Source organism: Lactuca virosa, chromosome 4 (assembly GCF_052849685.1).
Source record: "Lactuca virosa cultivar CGN04683 chromosome 4, Lactuca_virosa_CGN04683_v6, whole genome shotgun sequence".
Classification (NCBI taxonomy): Eukaryota; Viridiplantae; Streptophyta; class Magnoliopsida; order Asterales; family Asteraceae; genus Lactuca; species Lactuca virosa.
This window is the reverse complement of record NC_136429.1, coordinates 57,775,211-57,788,713: the sequence shown is the minus strand read 5'-3', so window position 1 is coordinate 57,788,713 and position 13,503 is coordinate 57,775,211.

The window sequence follows — 13,503 nt, the reverse complement described above, 5'->3', positions numbered from 1 at the left end:
TCTGTGCTCATGCTAGCCGGAACATTTTGGGCGCCATGTTTAAAATGGTTGCATCACTTTGAGCACTTTGACATTAACTTTTCAAGATGTTAAATAAAACAACAATAGTATTACCTCTTAATTTGTATTCCTTCATTTCATATATACTTTGTCTTTTGATTGGTAGTCTCTTTTATTCATTTCATTGAGGAAAATTTTAAGAACTCAATTCCAAAAAGTTGGTCCTTTTTGGTTGTTAATGTCGACCTTCGGGTCCTTCGATATATCGAACCATGCATGAGCCAATGCATCATCTTCTTTTAGATCCCAAGCCATGTTGGGGGTCTTCCCTTTTTTTAGACTCAGATTGCATTTCGGTTTAGGTTTATGCAACATATTCAAAGATTTCAAATTTGATGAAGGTGAATATGGTTTACATTTGGATATTTATAGTATGTAATAATAATAAAAAAATAGACATTGAAGGCTTGGTCAAAGGAAAGAAACTCGGCAAGGATCTATCTTTACCGATGTAGTTTTGTTGCGTGGGATGGTTGGTGTTTCGTGATGTTGGTTGGTGCGCCTTGCCGATGGCCATAACCTCCTGCCTTACAACCTAGATAAGGTGAAATGACATTTGTTAGATTTTGGGGTCTAAGAATACCAATATGTACTTGAATAATCTAGGATTGTGATTGCAATAATTTTCTAAAATCTATGATTTCGACCCTTGTGCCTAGGGTATCACGAAATCTGATTTGACATAAATTGACTCTTTTGGGGTCTAAGAATACCCATATGTACTTGAATAATTTCTAGGATTGTGATTGCAATAATTTTCCAAAATCTATGATTTCGACCCTTGTGCCTAGGGTATCACGAAATCTGATTTGACATAATAAAAAAGAGTCAATTTAGAAGTCAGGTCACTTCCAAATTCGAAACACATAGAATACCTTGTTGTTTGTGTTCTTGATGAGATAGATAGAATCAGATGATTGATTTTCGAGTATCTAGAATCCAACCTATTTCTGGAACATTTGTAAGTTCTTATACTCGGAAGAAATGTAGTTAAGGGTGGTTACATTTATTTTGTCGCCAAATATGGTGGTCAGAAGGTTGGTTATAAGACATAACCACGCCCGCTGACCGGTCAACAAAACCACCCCCATGGGCTCTTCCCCTACACCCCTGTATTCATGAGTCTACATTTATCACTCTGATTGTGCATCCCATTATTAGATAATAACATGTTTACTAAGCTATTGTATATTTTTATTTATCAACTCCTTTATTATGGGAGTATATTTTTGTAATCTTGTATTTCTTATAATTATAATACATATCATCACGTAATGATCCGTATGGTTGATTTTCTCAATATTTTATATGGTATCAGCCTACAAACTTTCTTTTTTTCCTCCTTCGGGTTCGTCTTCTATTTTCTAACCCTAAACAGGGCTGATAATCTTCCTGGTTTCTCTTCATGTCGACATCACAAGATGACACTTTCCCATGAACACTTTTCTTCATATGATTCCTATCAAGTTTTTCTCAACTAATTACATGTTATGGCATAATCAGCTGCTTCCTCTTTTCTCTTATCAGAAGCTTATAGATTATATCAATGGCACTGTTGTTGCACTGCCAACTACTATCACCGTTGAAGATAAAATTATTCCAAATCCTCCTTATTCTACCTGGAACGATCTCAATCAGAAGGTTGTCATCCTTTTCAACTCTTCTCCTACTAAAGAAGCAGCCGCTAAAATTCTAGGCCTCACAACAACTCGATATATCTAGGCTGCACTAGAATCGGCTTACAACAATTCTTCTGTGGAAAGAATTCACTCTATGCGTGTTTCTCTCAGACAACTGTTTAAAGGTACATCTTCAATTTCTACTTATGGTTGCCATTTAAAAAAAATTTGTTAAACCGTTGTTGTGCATGATTTAAACAAATAAAATAGTCAATGTTGGTTGCACTAAAGGATAACACATGGAAGGAGGGTCGAATCCTCAGGGATACAACCTAATGGTCAATGTCTCATTACATAAGGCACATACTAGTCAATTAATATAAAGTATAAAAAAAGGGGAGGGGGTTGATTTAAAACTAAAACTAAAAATTTCAGTGAAATAAACTAAATGGAATCAATAATAAAAAAAACAAATTCAGTTCTGCTGCGATTTTCCTATTCATGCAATCAGCCCAGATCTGGTTGTTCAAAATACGTTCTATCTAAGCTGGTACTGAGAAAAACTAACAAACTCTAGTTTAATCTATTTTCCCTAGTTAAATTAACCAAAACAAGCTCTTCAATTAACTCTAACTTTTTACTGCCTTTTTAAACAAGTTTTTAATTAAGATAAAAAAAGTTGCATTAAGATCTATGTAAAATTTCCAGCAATACCCAATACTTATCACAAGCTCGTAAGCGTAAAGGTATGAAATTTCAGTTTATATCAGAGTTAAATTCCAACACGGAACCAATCTGAGACTTGTTACTTATTACCAATTGACAAGAACAATTACAGGTTCTATTAACTAATTAACTGGAATGATTGAACCCTAGCTAGGTGATCAGACTAACAAGAATTAAAAATCAAACATTCATTAAGCTCAAAACTGAAACAACTAGATAGAAGCACACAATGAAAACCAAATATGATAATTGATCACATGAAAAGTACTAGTCTATTGCAGAACTGAAAACTAGGGTTTTAGCCAGACATGGCTAAAAGCGAATTAAAACTAATAAAAAGATAAAATAAATGATTAATCTTGCTAAACTAAGTGTAGGAGACGATTCCAGACGACGAAAAACCTTCTGAAGGTGACTTCTGATACTTTTCAGCGATTTCTGAAGATTTGAATATGTGATAAGCTTGTTGCTATAGGACAGTCGGTTGATGAGATGGATAAACTCCATTGGTTTGTTTGCGGGTTAGGATCATATTTTGAAACATTCTCCACTACAATTCCGACATCAAAACCCTCACCACTTTTCATGACTTGTTATCTCAAGTTGAAAGTCATGAGATGTTCCTTCAGTCTCTACATGGATCTCCCACTCCACCTGCTGATTTTCTGTCCCAGCAGTCTCGATCCAACAATACCCGGGGCCGCCAACAAAACTACTCTCATGGAGGTGGTACACGTGGAAATTCAAATGGTGGAAGAGGTCGTGGGGGTCTCCGTCTTCCACACTGTCAACTATGTGTTACAAACGGTTATTATGCCTCTTCTTGTCCTAATCTACATACTTATGCATCTACTGCTCCTGTTACAGATGCAAACTTGGCTCAAGCATTTCATTCTCAGTATCATGTCACTCAAGGAAATCCAGATTGGTATGTTGATTCTAGAGCCACTGCTTACATGACTTCCTCACCAGAAAATGTCTCTGAATCGACTCCTTACTCGGGTAATATGCATGTAACCTTTGGTAATGGTGGTAAACTACTTATTTCGTACAAGGGCAGCTCCATAGTCTCAAATAAACTTTTGTTGCGTGATGTTTTGGTCATTCCTAATCTTACCAAAAGTCTTTTGTCTATTATTAAACTTAGTATGGATCATCCGGTTGACGTTATTTTCTCTCAACCATTTTTTTACGATTCAGGACAAGGAAAACAAACAAACAATAGCCCAAGGACTATGTGAATACGGACTCTATGTGCTTAGGGATGGTCCAACGGCCTTGGCTACGATCTCTGGTGTTTCTAGGAAAGCTTCTTTTGAATTATGGCATAATCCATTAGGACATATTTTTTATGATGTTATTTCTGTTTTGAACAAGTTAGGTGTTTTACATGTTATTTCAGTTTTACCAAAACCTATTCTTTGCAAACCTTGTCAGCTTTCCAAAGGGAACAAATTATCTTTTGAATTAAATTTTAAAAATTCTTGCATCCTTTAGACTTCATTCATTGTGACTTATGGCTTCCTGCACCGGTCTCTTTGAGTGGTTATCTATATTATGTTATCTTTGTTGATGATCATTCACGCTTTACATCGTTTCATCCCTTAAAAACCAAGTCTGGTTTTTATGCAGTTTTAACTGCTTTTATTAAACTTGTTCAAACCCAGTTCTCTGAGAAAATTAAAGTGTTTCAAACTGATGGTGGCACTGAGTTTGTCAACAATACTGTTCGTACTATCTTTGAAGACAATGATACATTTCATCGTCTATCTTTCCCTTACACGCCTCCATAAAATTGACGTGCAGAATGCAAGCATAGACACATTGTTGAAACTAGGTTAGTTATGTTATTTCATGCTCATGTTCCCGCATCTTATTGGGTGGATGCTTTTAGCTCGGCTGCATTTATTATCAATCGATTACCTTCCAAACTTCTTGATAATAATTCACTATTTCAACTACTATACTCACAAATGCCAAATTATGGGAATTTTTTCGCGCCTTTGGATGTCAAGTCTACCCTTACCTTCATGATTATTCAACTCAAAAATTATCCCCAAGGAGCAGTGCTTGTTTTTTATTGTCTATCATTCTCAAAATAAAGTTTTTAAATGTCTTGACCCATCATCGTCTCATGTATATATACTCGACATGCAAGTTTTGATGAAACATCATTCCCATTTGCCAGTGCCACAAATCCTCAAGATTTTTCTACACTAGATCTCTACACTTTTTTTAAAGAAGATTCTTGTGGAATAACAAACGAGTCTGCTACACCTACAGTCTCTTCTCGGACCGATCCTCCAGCAGTTGTACCATTGGTCTCAAACCCCACTCCTTGTGGTTTATGCAAGTCCACTTTCGAATATGCACCCACATTTGAAATAGAATCGTCATCTGAATTTGCACCCGAATATGAAACAACACATACATCCAAACCTGAACCACCATCTACACCGGAATCTCCATATGCACCTACACCATCACCCGCACCACAACATCTGATGACAACCCTATATAAACCGAGAATCTCCAAGAAACGACATTTTCCTGACTTCATAACTTTGATTGTGCATGGCTTGCATGCTGCCTTACTCTCTTCCTATCAACCGAAAGGGTTCAAGTCTGCAGCTAAACATCCTTAATGGTTAGATGCTATGCACGATGAAATGAAAGCACTAAGGCAAAACAAAACTTGAATCTTGGTTCCACACCCAGTTGCTTCAAATGTCGTTGGTTCAAAGTGGGTTTTCCGCACCAAATATAATTCTGATGGATCCGTTGAACATTTTAAATCACGTTTGGTCGCTCAAGGTTTTACTCAGATTCCCGGTCTTGACTATTCTCATACTTTTAGCCCGATCGTAATAGCATCCATGGTTCGTATTGTTTTTTCTATTGTTGTTTTACACAATTGGCGTTTGCATCAACTTGATGTTAAAAACGCATTTCTACATGGTGAATTAAATGAAACAGTTTTCATGGAGCAGCCAATTGGGTTTATTGATCCTCAATTTCCTAACCATGTATGCAAGTTACCTAAAGCTTTGTATGGATAAAAACAAGCCACACGAGCCTGGTTTTAACACCTGAGATCATTCTTGCTTCAATATGGTTTTATTTGCATTCATTGAAACACCTCAAATTTCAAGACAAATTTTTTTCATTTTTAATTCTCAAAATATTACTCATAAATTCAAGTCATCACATAAATTGTAAGTTATTATCAAAACAATATCAGAGTATCCCAAAATCTTCAAATCTTCATAAGCCGACGAATGTGTACAATCATACCTCCGCCTTTCCGGAATCCACAGAAGTACCTAAAACACATTTAAATCGACACGGTAAGCACGAAGCTTAGTGAGTTCCCCAAAATACCACATCCACAAATAATAAGCCTCTCATGGCTATACCTCGATAAGGACCCTCTGGTCATGTGTCTCAGTGAGGACCCTCCGGCCCCACGTCTCGATATAGACCCTCCGGTCATAGCTCAACATATATACAAAATAATATAACAACATGAGTCACAAAGACAGAATGCATAATAACAAATAAAGCAGATAAGACCCCCCGGTCAGTAATACAAGTAAGACCCTCCGGTCAATAATATAAATAAGACCCTCCGGTCAACAACATACATAAGACCCTCCGGTTAATAACACAAACACGCATGCATTCCCACACAGGTAAGTATAGTGAGAAGACTCACCTCAACCACTACACGGGATATCCTACACTGTCGCTGCTGCTGCGCACTGGCTCCTGGACTGGGCCAAAACAACCCACACCATAATCAAAAACTACGCAAGGCTACACCCCAACACTACTCCCTAAAGATGGCCCCACCCAAACACGTCCACAATGACCCAAACCCACTGGACCCACTGGGCCCACCAAGGCCCAACCAAGAGATCCACAAAGGCCCACTAATGGCCCATTTTCCCAATTGGGCCCAACCCCCATATGGGCCTTATCCTAAGCCCAAAGCTTCTCTTAGTCCAACAATAATCTCAGATGGCCCAGAGGCCCAAACAGTAAGTCCAACAAAACGGCTCAAAGATACGAAGCCCAAAACGCCACAAGCCCACAACGAGACTACGCGGGGCGTACCTCCCCTGGTACGCTCACCGTACACGCGACTCCTGATCAGGGAAACTAGACTAGTACGCGGGGTGTACTGGGACTTACGCAAGGCGTACAGATCAGGTCCAAAAACTCTATTTTCGACTCAACCACTTCAGCCCAAAGCATCCAATCCTCAGGGAAGCTTCATTACAAGCTCCTAACTAATAAAGTTGGCGACTTTATCAGTTTGCATGTCTTAATGGGACCCAACTTCCAAAAATAATCATTAAGACTCTCTTTAATCATCTTAACACATGCATGGAGAGATCTAGATGACCAAGTTCTCAATTTTATGAATCAAGATAGCTCAATACACTTAAAAGGACAGGAGATTTGCTCTGGAGTTCACCAAACTCACAAAGTTCCAATCTTGGGACATAAAACCCTAAAAATGGACCCAAAGCAAGAACTAGCACAACAATGAGCAAGTTTCGAACTTGATGCCTCTAGAAGATGCAACAACAAGAGTAGAACTCATATCCAAAAGCTAGAAGCACAAGTTATCCTCTTTCAAGTCTCCTTCTTCACCAAGTGCTTCACCAAGAACACTCAAATGAGCCTCCATACTCACACAAGCTAGGGAAACGAGATTAGGGTTTGAGAGGACTTGGAGATTGGAAATGGTGGCAGAAAATGAGGCCATCATGTTCCTTAAATAGGGCCACCTCAAAATATTAGGGTTTCTTTCTGGACCTAGTACGCCCAGCGTACTAGGTGGCCTCCGCGATCATGCAAAGCGCATGAGTACGTTGCGCGTACACAAGTGTATGCCCCGCGTACCCAATTGCCACCCATTTCTCAATAAGCACTAAACTTGCCAAAACTTCAAACTATCATAATTTCTTCGTTATAAGTCCTTTCCCAACGAACCTTATATCCACGGAAAGGTGGCGAGAAGCCCTACACTTCTAGCAACACATCACATCCTTAAAACTCCATGAACCAAAACCCAAAATTCATAAAAGACCGAGCCAACGCCTTTACCGATACTCTTGGGCTCTAAAGCACAGCCCAAACCCTTTTATCACATGACCTACCTGATCCATGTCCAAAAAGGGCCTAACCTTTATCCTTCTACGCCTCAAAACCTTCTCATGCCCGGGTTACGACCCACGAGCCTTAAATCACAAACGATCCAAAACTGGATGTTACAATTCTCCCCCACTTAAATATGATTTCGCCCTCGAAATTGCTACTTAACATTACTCAGATCAAATCAAAAACCCGAGAAGTGCATCCGAAAATCAGAACATAAAACGATCTCCCCAAGACAACCGAAACCAATCAGAACCCTCCAAACCGAAGAAGAACGAACCCTCCGCCGTTGCAGAACCACTTCTGCCTCTCCAAAACCTGGAATCTATATTGGTATGTCTCCCCGACAGGCCGCCCACGCAGAATATCACCATGTCAATCGCTCATCGAATAACAAACCCAACAAAAACACTTGCAACCCTGATTATCTTGATGCGACTGATGGAAACAAATCGTTGACCATAATCAGCTGCAGAACACTTATGCCTGACATACCAGTCGATCCTGATCGAAACCCATAAGAAACGGAGGGGTCTCCTCGCACCGAAGACCAACCATCGATACTGCTATAAAACCCATATGAAGAATAGACCTCAATACTCTGCCCTCAGACATTAAAAGAATACCCTACCATTCCGCATGGAAGCTCAAACTCTTCTCAATGCTGACCTCTCGTCAAACAAAACCAATCCTTTACCAAACCTAGGACGATTCAGCTCCGACCCCGAACTTAATGACCATGTCTGACCGAGACCATCCACTGATATCCGAAAACATAAGCTCCAACTACCTTCCAATGCTTAACACCAAATACGAATACAAGTTCGACTTCCAACCCAAAAGTTGAACAACCAAAGGCTACCCTAACACATTCGACAAACGAGTCCACAGCCGTTCAATCCAACAGATCTATCTCAGCCAATCACACCGCACACGCAATCATTATGTTCGCTTTACCCCAAAACGAATTTTACAACCGATTTGTAGTCTCGCATCACCCCGGCCTCTGTCGTCTACCACCTACAATTTCATGCGTGTTGTGGTCCTCCCCAAGCCGAACGAACCGACCCACCCAGGTCTAAAACATCAGATGGAAACCATAACCACTCAAAATGAAAACCATCTGAAAATCCGAAATTCCAACTTGCTTATCCTTTACACAGACAGAGCCAAACTCAAACACAAGAGTCTGGTCCGACGGCAAAAAAATGAAACCACTCATATCCAATCTGATACTCAACTCATGACCCGAGATCTGTGAATCTACGAGTGCATTACACTCCAATCCTTCCGACTTGCGACAACCCCTCCCTACATTGAGATATAACGGTTCCCGACCATCATTGAGACCCCAGTCTCGCACCTGGTTCGGCCACCAGGTTCCCAAATACTTAAATGGCAAGGCTACCAAGCCTAAGAACCCATCTGCATCACACACCGACCAGTGAATGCTACGGCTCCCCGCAGTCTTACAACACTCTCTCACTGACTAGTGAATGCTACGACTCCCCGCAGTCTTACAACACTTCCTCACTCGCCATGGGCTCACCCCATGGTCTTTCCCGACAGTCCTAAGTGATTATTCCCACCTGGATCCATCCACTCTCTTACAACCTCACATCCGCTAGTTTACAGAACAATCCCATAATCTCATTATCAAACCATCATCATACTGAGTTCACTAAAATCATGCTCCGTGATCCAACATATATAGGTACGCACACCCACTCAGATTAAGCATTACTACACCTGACAAAAATTGTTGCAAACAAAGCACTTTCCCTCAATACAATTTACACCCTTGGATAATCCCCGTATGGCGACAAATAACTGATGGGTCCACAAGTGGAATAGATAATAGTCGCTCGATGCTCCTCTTACCATCAAAACAAACCTGAGCCTTATAATAATCCTACAATCCAACAATCTAGGGCATCATACTCGGAAACCACGATACACCATCACAGAATCTCAAGATAGCTTGTCACGCCCACTGATCTTCATCTTACACAACTCGAAGCCTTTGAAGTACTCCAACTCATTAATGAAGTATGGAACAATCGTCAATGACAGAGAACGTGTTGACGACAATCCAAAACCCCAAAATTTACTGATCAAAACCCATGTGAAACTACACACACTGACTCTGAAGTTGATTGACAATTCAACTGCTGCCCCTCCTGGAGTATAGATAGCAATTTATACGTCGAACTAGCAAATCTCTCAATAATCGAAGCCTGACCTCAACGACCCGACCACCTTGAAACTTGAACATTGGCGAACCCGACAGAAATACTGACCACCATAAAACCCCTTACCAACGGCTACCTGCTGTGAAGACACCCATTCATTCCTGAGCACATACAACATGCATCATCTCGCTCTGCACCTTGCCTTGACTACCCCTAGACCCAAGTCTCATATACCTGGACCACAAATCCATATAACCCAATCTTCTGAACCGCAACTTAACAAACTGATGATCGTCCCGACAGAATACCCAGTTCTCCCCCACTTAGGGTTCGAACCATCGCCGATTGGCATACCAAACAGACCACACTACAAACTGGCTCACCAGATATACCATTCCCGAATCTTGGAACGTACCACACAACACTCGATGACCTTCCAGATAAATACCAAGCAACTCCAAGTATTCTGAATCTCAGATGGAAACCTCGGAAACCTCCCAATGTGACTGCCTCCAGTCACTCAGAATCTCATTCGGCTGCATAGGAAAATATTTCGACAGTCCTAAAATAGCGTTGACTCTATATCTGGAAATAATGGACTACCACACACTTTATTATCTGAATCTTCAACCAACACCCCATCGCAATAATCGACATAGAAACAAGAGACCTCACTCTCACAGTCATTTCGCAACATAGACAATGAGGGTCGTCGTTCCGATATACTTCTCCTGCTTCCTGAAACAGATGTAAGAATACGCCTCAATTTACTCAATTAAGGCATCTCTTTGTCCTCGCCTGTCACAGTCCCCACTGATGACTCTCTTACGGCATAAGAAATACCTCAAGGCGGTCATACCACAAGAATCTTTTGACGCAAATACCGCAACTATCTGGTACCCCATGGGGTCTACTCCAAATTCTGAAATCAGAATCTCACTCACTCTTGCTTCCGACACGGAAAAGCTGGAATATTATAATCCTCGTCATAGAAATGACATCGACTGATCACTCGACTCAGGCTGCAATTCTCAACATCGTATCATCCCCGCTTCCTTTTTGAGTCCTGCGACTCCAACTGGCACCTCACCAGTCAAATCCCTCGAGACCTAAACTCAATTTTTCCTTGCAAGGTATACTCCATTTAAGCTCGACCGACATGGCCCTCTGGCCCCTTAATTTACCATACCCACTCTCAGTCTGAACAACCACAGTCGGATAAACGGTAAAGACAGAAACACACTCTGCCACGAATCATGGTACCCAAATCATGTTATGTCCTCTCAACCTGCTACTTAGAACCTCTGGAATTCTCCTCGTTTCGAGTATGGGTCCTCTGCTTTCAGTAGTACGGGCACAATACTACCTTCCACATCTACCCATACTTTCCTCAAGATTCGTCCCAGATTTTCTAAGTAGTTTCACAACTTCCCTTATCGACCGATCCCATTCCACATGCTCGCTCCCCAGCGAATACTCACCGCTAAACAGCGCACTCATCAAACTGAAATTACTCCCTAGGCTCTCCTAGGTTCCCACACTTCTCTGCCATCAACTGCTGAAGAACTCCTCGCAAAGTCAATTAGCTATTTCATGAATACAATCACAGGCAACAAAGCTCAGATAATCCTTCGAGTATCACACTCATCCCTACAACGGTTGGACTCAGACAAGAGTTGCGCAGCAGGCTCAAATCCGTCACTCTTAGACTATCCAACCTTTTTCACATGTGACTTGACATAGTCACTCAATAGCTAACTCGTATCCCTCATGAGTCCTACAAAGCACAAAGCAAGCAGCATTCGGGCATCGAACAACCTCTAACAGCACATAAAACCACTTTAGCCTACAACACCAATTGCTCTATCCACAACACAAAAGGCATCACTGAACTCAAGCAATCCTACCTCACAACTCCTCGGAGATCTCTAATCATACATATGCAACACTACCAGCTCACATAACAAGCATAAAGGCATCTCTCCTAAGCAGGCACACTAGCATGCAATACTGAGCAGATTCTTAGCCCTAAACTAGCATGCAGTTCTATCAACTCATAATAACAACAAATAATCAAGTAAGGGTATTTTGGGAAATTACCGCTTGGGCTCTGGCTGATTGTACACACCGCTTCGGATCTGATTTCAAAACTCTTTAATCTCCTTGGAAAATTGTGTGATGAAAAATCATTCCTTTTGAAAAGTTATCAACTCCTCAGTTTGAGTCCAGACATACCCGAGGGTGTGCCCGAATCCCTCAAACCAAGACTCTGATACCAAATTGAAACACCTCAAATTTCAAGACAAATTTTTTTCATTTTTAATTCTCAAAATATTACTCATAAATTCAAGTCATCACATAAATTGTAATTTATTATCAAAACAATATCATAGTATCCCAAAATCCTCAAATATTCATAAGCCGATGGATGTACAATCATGCCTCCGCCTTCCCGGAATCCACAGAAGTACCTGAAACACATTTAAATCGACACGGTAAGCACGAAGCTTAGTGAGTTCCCTAAAATACCACATACACAAATAATAAGCCTCTCATGGCTATATCTCGATAAGGACCATCTGGTCATGTGTCTCAGTGAGGACCCTCCGGCCCCACGTCTTGATATAGACCCTCCGGTTATAGTTCAACATATATACAAAATAATATTACAGCATGAGCCACAAAGAAAGAATGCATAATAACACATAAAGCAGATAAGACCCTCCGATCAGTAATACAAGTAAGACCCTCCGTTCAATAATATAAATAAGACCCTCCGGTCAACAACATACATAAGACCCTCCGGTTAATAACACAAATAAGACCGTCCGGTCATGCATGCATTACCACACAGGTAAGTATAGTGAGAAGACTCACCTCAACCGCTACGCGAGAAATCCTAAACTGCCGCTGCTGCTGCATATTGGCTCTTGGATTGGGCCAAAACAACCCACACCATAATAAAAAACTACGCAAGGCTACACCCCAACACTACGCCCCAAAGATAGCCCCACCCAAACAGGCCCACAATGACCCAAACCCACTGGACCCACCAAGGCCCAATCAAGAGATCCACAAAGGCCCACTAATGGCCCATTTTCCCAATTGGGCCCAACCCCCATACGGGCCTTATCCTAAGCCCAAAGCTTCTCTTAGTCCAATAATAATCTCAGATGGCCCAGAGGCCCAAACAGTAAGTCCAACAAAATGGCCCAAAGATACGAAGCCCAAAATGCCACGAGCCCACAGCGAGACTACGCGGGCGTACTTCCTCTGGTACGCTCAGCGTACACGGGACTCCTGATCGGGGAAACTAGACTAGTACGCGGGTGTACTGGGACTTATGCGGGGCGTACGACTCAGGTCCAAAAACTCTATTTTCGACTTAACCACTTCAGCCCAAAGCATCCAATCCTCAGGGAAGCTTCATTACAAGCTCCTAACTGATAAAGTTGGCGACTTTATCAGTTTGCATGTCTTAATGGGACCCAACTTCCAAAAATAACCATTAAGACTCTCTTTAATCATCTTAACACATGCATGGAGAGATCTAGAGGATCAAGTTCTCATTTTCATGAATCAAGATAGCTCAATACACTTAAAAGGACAAGAGATTTGCTATGGAGTTCACCAAACTCACAAAGTTCCAATCTTGGGACATAAAACCCTAAAAATGGACCCAAAACAAGAACTAGCACAACAATGAGCAAGTTTCGAACTTGATACCTTTGGAAGATGCA